The sequence below is a fragment of the Rana temporaria genome, chromosome 3 (genome assembly GCF_905171775.1).
Source record: "Rana temporaria chromosome 3, aRanTem1.1, whole genome shotgun sequence".
Classification (NCBI taxonomy): domain Eukaryota; kingdom Metazoa; phylum Chordata; class Amphibia; order Anura; family Ranidae; genus Rana; species Rana temporaria.
Genome location: NC_053491.1, coordinates 236906741 through 236914456, shown reverse-complemented (window position 1 = coordinate 236914456; position 7716 = coordinate 236906741).

Here is a 7716-nt window from a genome sequence, read left to right as displayed (position 1 = left end):
AGGCGGGCTATTGTTGCTATTTAACCACTTGCTTACTGGTCACTTAAACCCCCCTCCAGACTAATTTTTAGCTTTCAGCGCTGTCGCACCTTGATTGACAATTGTGCGGTCATACAACACTGTACCCAAATTAAGCTTTCTTTTGGTGGTATTTGATCACCTCTGCGGATTTTATTTTTTGTTAAAAAATAAATAAAAGTCTGATTTAAAAAATATATATATGTATTTTTTTTTATTTTGTTATAAAATTTTGCAAACAGGTAATTGTTCACCTTCATTGATGTATGCTGATGAGGCTGCACTGATGGGCACTGATGGGCTGCACTGATGGGCTGCATTGATGGGCACCAATGGGCTTCATTAATGGGCACTGATAAGGCAGCACTGGTGGGCACTGATTTGCAGCACAGGTGGGCACTAAGAGGTGGCACTGATGGGTGGCACTGAAGGGCATTAATGGGTGGCACTGTTGGGCACTGAGAAGTGGCACTAATAGGTGGTATTGATAGGTGGCACTGATAGGTGGCAGTGATGAGCACTGATGGGTGGCAGTGATGGACACTGATAGGTGGCAATAATGGGCACTGATATGCACTGGTAGGATACACTGATAGGAAACATTACTAGGTGGCACTGTAGAGGCACTGATTGGCACCACTGATGGGCATTGATAGGTGCCACTTGTGGGCATTGATAGGCGGCACTGTGGGCATTGATAGGTGGCACTGTGGGCACTGGCAGGTGGCACTGGCAGAGGTGGCAGGAGGCACTGGCAGGTGGGCACAGATGAGGCAGAAATGCTTCTTCCTTTTCAGGACCGATATCCCTTGTACACAAGCCGGTGATCGGCTTATTTTTCTTTCAGCGTGAGGAGAAAAAAAAAATACTGATCCTTTGTTTACATCATGTTTACAAATCGGCAGTACATTTTGAAGGTGGGAACCTATAGATGCTGGGCCCCTTCTTCAGGTATCTGCTTGAGTGCCCTCAGAGCCCTGAAATATAGGGTGATGTACTGTGCAACAAATAATAGCCAATTTAAATTTAACTTAAGCCTTCTGTAAAAATTAAAACTCTGGCCTGCCTCAGCTTGCTTCATGTGCATGCTTTGCCGTTGGTCTCTGGTGATGGAGGGTCTAAACAACATAGTGTCTTCTGCTTTTGCAACTGGATAGTTTCACTAGATATTAGAAGTAACGTTAACAACAGGCTTACTTTAACAAAGTATTAATGTCTAATTTTCCTCAAATTTTCAACATCATCCATAATTTGTAAACATGACCTAAAATGGTCTGCAAATTGTTTTATTGGGTTGTATTCATCTTTGTTTTAGTATAGACCACTGACAGGGCTTTCCAAAATTATTCTTCATACCTCAGACCAAAAATAGAAAAGAATAGACAAAATGTAGGAATAGGCAAATAACCTGAAAATAAAGGGATACTATTTGTGTAAAAGCAGGTTCTACCCAGTGAATGTCATACTGATTGTGTACTTTCTTTACTTAATTAATAAATATGTAGAGAATGCAGCCAACTGCAGCCAATCACAGAGCAGTTGGAAGCAGGATGTTACAGCTTTAAAGTGTTACTAAACCCACAACAGTATAATCAGTCTGTATATGCAGTATAGCATGCTTGTTATACCCACTGTGGAATCCTCTGCATTTTGTAAAAAGTCTGTTTGATCCTCTTTTCTCTGATCCTCTGCTTCCTGCACTGTCCCCAATCCATTTGCTGACAGTACAGAGCCTTGGGGGCACTCTGCACATTCTCAAGTTTGGTGTGTATAGCTGAGAGTGTTTTTTTTGGGGGAGGGTGCATGTGATCAGCACATGGCCAATCAGCACTGTCCAGACAGAAAGTCAGGGGTTCATGCAGACTCATAGGACTGTAAGAGAAGAATGAAAACTTCTCCTACAAGCTTTAACCAGTGCTCGGCCAGACACTGACAGAAGTCATAAGACTGCTATATACTGATGATGAGGTATTTAGCAGTTTATATTTACACAAACTATTGCATTTCCATTTTCTGTGTACTGTGGAAGGCCATATAATATAGGCTTACTTGTAGGTAAAAATGTCCAAGTGGATTTTACTACTACTTTAAGACACGAGCCCTTTCATTTTGAGAAACTCACCATGGCTGGAGGAGTGCCATGTTTCTTTGGTGCTTTCCTTATTTTGCACCTTAGTGTGATTGGATGGATGGCTCTGAAATACAATTAGCCCAGCTAAACCCAAAAATCATTGTTTACCAAAAACACATGTAGCGGCCTGCTACTTTTTAGCCGGCGCTGCTCCAAATTTAGAGGGTAGTCTGAGAGTTAGTTGACTGAGGCCTCGTACACACGACCGTTTTCCTTGACAGAATCCATCAAGAAACTTAGTGGCAGAGCTTTTTTTGCCGAGGAAAACGGTTGTGTGTATGTTTTTCATCGAGAAAACTGTCGTGGAACTCGATGAGAAAAAAAGAGAACAAGTTTTTCCTCGTCAGAAGTCTCAATTTCCTCATCGTGTTCCTCGTCGGGCTGGTTTTCGACTAGAAACACGTTTGTGTGTATGCTTAGAAACCCGCACATGCTCAGAAGGGTGGCGCCAGTGGAATCAAACTTCCCCTTTATAGTGCCGTCATACGTGTTTTACGTCACCGCGTTTGAGAACGACGAGATTTTGTCTTGACAGTGTGTACGCAAAGCAAGCTTGTCAAGATTCTCGACAAGCCTAACAAGGAACTTGTCGAGGAAAATGATGTTTCATTTACGACGAGTTCCTCGGTCGTGTGTACAAGGCCTCAGACTGTATAATTCTTTCCAAATGTTGGGCCTCTGTTCCAGCCATGGCTGTACTGTGAGTGACCACTATTGTTGTCTGGGGTGCCGATACCCCCCAGGCCAAGGGTGGCAGCAGTCAGGTCAAGGTGTTTTGGGTGTTCCCCTTTGGCAGCCAATCAGTGGGAGTTGATTGTCCCGCTGTGCATGCTGGGGAGCAGTACTTAAGGGACAGACGCCATTGGGCCGGGGTTGTCGATCCTGAGTCTGTCATCCCACCACCCCCCTGTGAGTGGGACGACAGTGTTCCTGACTTCGTGACAACGTTGGCCCAGAGTTTTTATCTACCAAGTAGGCCCGGTAGTCAGACTGGGTCTACGTTTGCAGAGTGGTCCTGTGCTGTGCGTCCTGAGGGAGGAAGCCACTCGAAGAAGAACCTGTCTTGTAGAGCACCGATCACGAGGCTGGTATCTCAGGAGAGGTCTTGATCTTCATCGAAGGACACACCATTACTGAAAGGCTGAATGATGGTCGCCTGCCAGTTCTAAGTTCCTAAGAAGTCAATCGGGAGAGGGCTGGGTGCTTAATCCTGTGCTGAGAGGATTTTTGACCAAATATACTTCCATCTTGGGAAGGTCTGTGGCAGAGACTTTACCAAATTTCCGTGTGAAATCCTGGCTGCTAGGCTAGTGAGAGAGGCCTAAGCAGGTGCGCAATACCCACTCTGGCTAGAGTTGCGTCGAAATCTGCGTTGCTGGAAGCAGGAGTGTTTCCAGACAGAAGTTGTACACATGAATCTTTTACCTATTACCCTTCCACCTCTTCAACTACTTATGTTATTCTTTTACCAAGTTCAGCAAATAAAGCAAAGAAAAAGAAGCCTAAAGTGTGGACATTGAACTTTTTCTCAACGCTCATCTGATACCCCAGACGGCGAGGAAATAGAGGTAACATGCCACCCAAAACTCCAGCAGCTCCTTCAGGGGTAGTGCTACACACACATTGTATTATAATACTTCAGACGCTGCCAAAACAATCCCTACTTGCAGCTTTTTAAATTCAATAATGATTTACTCTAAAAGAACTATGTGTAGGTGGGTAGAGTTTAAGGGACTGACTTTCAGGGCAAAAATGGAAGAATGAAAGACCTCAAAGCTGATGACTGTGATTTTAATCCCTAATCTGAGGAGCCTGAAAGAGCCTGTGAGTGACAGGGAGTCTAAATTAATAGAAGGGTTTTCCTTGCAACATCGCTGTCATATGCCTTTTCTACCCCCCCCCCCCCCCCCAGACAGCTTGGGACACCTTATTGGCTAAAATCAGAATTGTTTATTTTTAACATTATTTTTCCTATAGTATATGCTGGTTTTTAAAATAGAAAATTTGATAGTTTAGCAATAGAATTAAGGTTTTAGCGCAAAGTAACACTTTTGGTAGGTAAATGGTAAGTGTCATAGCTATGTGCACAGAAGAGCAAAAAGGGGGACAACTAAGAAAGAAAAAGTCAGTCACACTTCCAACACAGAACTTCTTGTGCTAGTGCTCTAAGCCATTTTAGATACAGATCAGTGACTTTCTGTTTTTGCTCTGCATCTAATGGACACATGGGAGGCCTCAGGTCTCTAATAGACCTCTGACATATTTATAAAGAAAGATGAGTGAATCTGCTGCAGGGACTTCATTTAATTCTGTTTAAAACCTGCAAACCCAAATTTAGCAACAAAATACACTAAAGTCTATAGGGGAAAATCTTTACACGAAATTCCATTCCATTTTTAAGGCTAATCAGCAACCAATTGTCAAAAATAGCATGTTAGCTGGATACTTTAAAAAAAACAAAAATACATTTAAAGCGGGAGTTCACCCATTTGTAAAAAAAAAAAATTTCTCCCCTTAGCTTCCTGCTCGTTCGGTCTAGGGGAATCGGCTATTTGTATTAAAATATGAGCAGTACTTACCCGTTTTCGAGCTGCATCTTCTTCCGTCGCTTCCGGGTATGGGTCTTCGGGAGCGGGCGTTCCTTCTTGAGTGACAGCCTTCTGAGAGGCTTCCGACGGTCGCATCCATCGCGTCACTCGTAGCCGAAAGAAGCCGAACGTCGGTGCGGCTCTATACTGCGCCTGCGCACCGACGTTCGGCTTCTTTCGGAAAATCGTGACGCGATGGATGCGACCGTCGGAAGCCTCTCGGAAGCCTGTCAATCAAGAAGGAACGCCCATTCCCGAAGCCCATACCCGGAAGCGACGGAGAGGATGCATCTCGTAAACGGGTAAGTACTGCACATATTTTAAAATAAATAGCCGATTCCCCTAGTAAAAACGAGCAGGAATCTAAGGGGGAAAAGTGCCCTCTAAGGGTGAACCCCCGCTTTAAGAAAATATTGTACAGCGGTGAGAGGACCACTTGATTGCAACTGTACATGGTCCATGGAAGGAACACAAATCCTTTAAGTTACATGCTTGGGGAATGTCTTTAAACTGTATTTAGAAAAGGTTAGCAGATTTTCAAAATTATATGCATGGACATGCTTTTGACCATGCCTAATTTTAACCACACTCACAAAACCTGCCTCCATTTGGACACTATCGCCAAATTGCAACAGTTGAAGGGGCTAATAGGGGTATAATTAAATAAATCCTAAACTTACTCTGTTCTGGACCAAGAGTGCATTATGCACAACATGCATGGATCAGGAGTGTGCCACACACAGAGTGCAGGGGTAGAGAGTGAGCATTGCATAACGCATGGAGGTGAGTAAGTAACAGAGAACGATTTAAACACAGGGAATAGGCAAGGATTTGTGAGAAAAAAGATGACTCTTAATAAAAGAAATCAGACCTGGATCACTAAGATCACCTATGGCAAATGTTGATTATTTTATTGTTTTATTTTTACGGATCTCGGATACCCCAGCTGGGCACCTCTGCCAGACCTGTGTTTCCTGTCCTCCAAATGCACCTGCAGCCAGCAGTCTCGCCATGACCAGCCCTTAACCCCCCAATCATGAGGCAAAACACACAGTTGTTGAGGGCTAAACATGCAAAGCATAAAAACAGTTTATTAGATACAAAACATACACTTTTAAACACAATTAGGGACACATCCATTAGCCTTGTCATAGAGGGGGTAGGGGACAAGGAAGAACCAATGGAAACTCAATTTGTATATTCAAACAACTAAAGTTGAAACACAAGGAAATAAAGCAGTCAGTCCCTCCTTACACATCCCCTGCTGGGATGTGTCTCCATAACTTTTGTCTACATGCCATGGCCTAACATAATTAAACACAATAACAAGAGGGGGGATGGGGGAAGGGATGCAGCTTACATAGAGACCTCATTACATGATCCCAGTGCCATTTTGTCCAAACGTCTCTCATTTTCTGCTGGGCCATAGTCTGTGGGTAGGAGGCCAGCCCACAGCCCCCAAAACATACAGTGACAGTGGGTTTGGTCACATATATACATGTACTTACCTAAGTAAAACAGCAAAGGTGTTAACAATCGAAGAGCTAACTATCAAACAGTTGTTGGGAACAGATATTGATCCTTTTGAAAGATTTTTTACTGTACAGATTTGGCATGAACTTCAAATAGAATTTGAACGTTGCCTATTCAGTATTCGGCACTGGTAGGAGCATTGATGCTAAATGTGACAGCTTCCCACTCAGGCTGGTTGTTAGGAAACCAACATTCACTGACTGGGATTCCTGGGTAATGGTTGAGTGTAAACAAAGGGGCGATGATGGTGGCTGACATCGCTGATCAAATATGGTCACTCCATTGAAATGCCACCTCCCACCCTCCAAAGTCAAATTGCCAGCAAAGATGACTTAAAAATAAAGCTGTTGCTAATAACTTGCCTCAAATCAGTTTTTTAATGCTTCCAGGATGTTCAGGTTGTGTCACAGTGCTTTACCACTGCCTCTTGGGATATCTGGGCACTCAAAATTTCTTGAAAATGCATTTCAGCCCACTGCAGGTTTTTGAGCATCATCATATCCACCACCAGTTTAGATTATAAGGGCATTATTGAGGGCAAGGGCTGAGGTTAATGTACAGCATGTAAATGTGGAATTTGTACCTGTAGGTAAGCCTATAATAAGGCTTACCTATAGGAACTGTAAATATCACCTAAACGTGCACCGTTTAGGAGATATTTACCTTGTAGTTTACCGATGATGTCATCGGCACATGCGCTGTGAAGAAACGGCCCTCCATGCCGTTTCTATCCTAGCAAGTGCTGTGACTGACGGCTCCAGCGTGCATGTGCGGGAGTGATGTCACGTGACTCGGGCCAGTCACAAAGCTGGAGTCCGCAGGCCCAGAAGGAAGAGGGGCAAAGATGAATGTGGCCACCAGCAGGCACAGCGCGGGCTTCGATTGCAGGTAAGTGGCACATAATGCAGTGCATACTAACCCATTATGCTTTTACTTTGCAGGGGAAAAATGAGGAAGTTAAACCCACCAGGGTTTACTTCCTCTTTAAGTTGTGTGCTGTGTATAAATGTCTGTAAAAAAAATGAATCAATAAATAAATATTGCCCACTTTCATATACTCTGCACTTCTCCCCATTAAAAACTGCCTACTATCATTTCCCCTAAACTACTCCCCTTCACATTCTGTTCACTGCTGAACACTCCGTGCCCTTTCCCCTGTACATACTGCCCTCTAATATACTGTCTGCACTAAACCCCTGAACATACTGTTCTCTGTCATAACCATCACACTCCTCCCCTGTACATGCCACCTGCGATGACAGTTCTTAACATTAAAACATATCCTGTCATTGTGAACCTTCTTTCAAAAATGCTAGCTGCCTGGCTGAAATACTTTTTGAGATGTAAACACTGATTAAGAAAATGGATCAGGACCCAAGAGGGGAATCAGAATTTCTGATATGTGCATTTTTTCTGGGTCAGTGACATGCAAAATCTTGAAGGGAA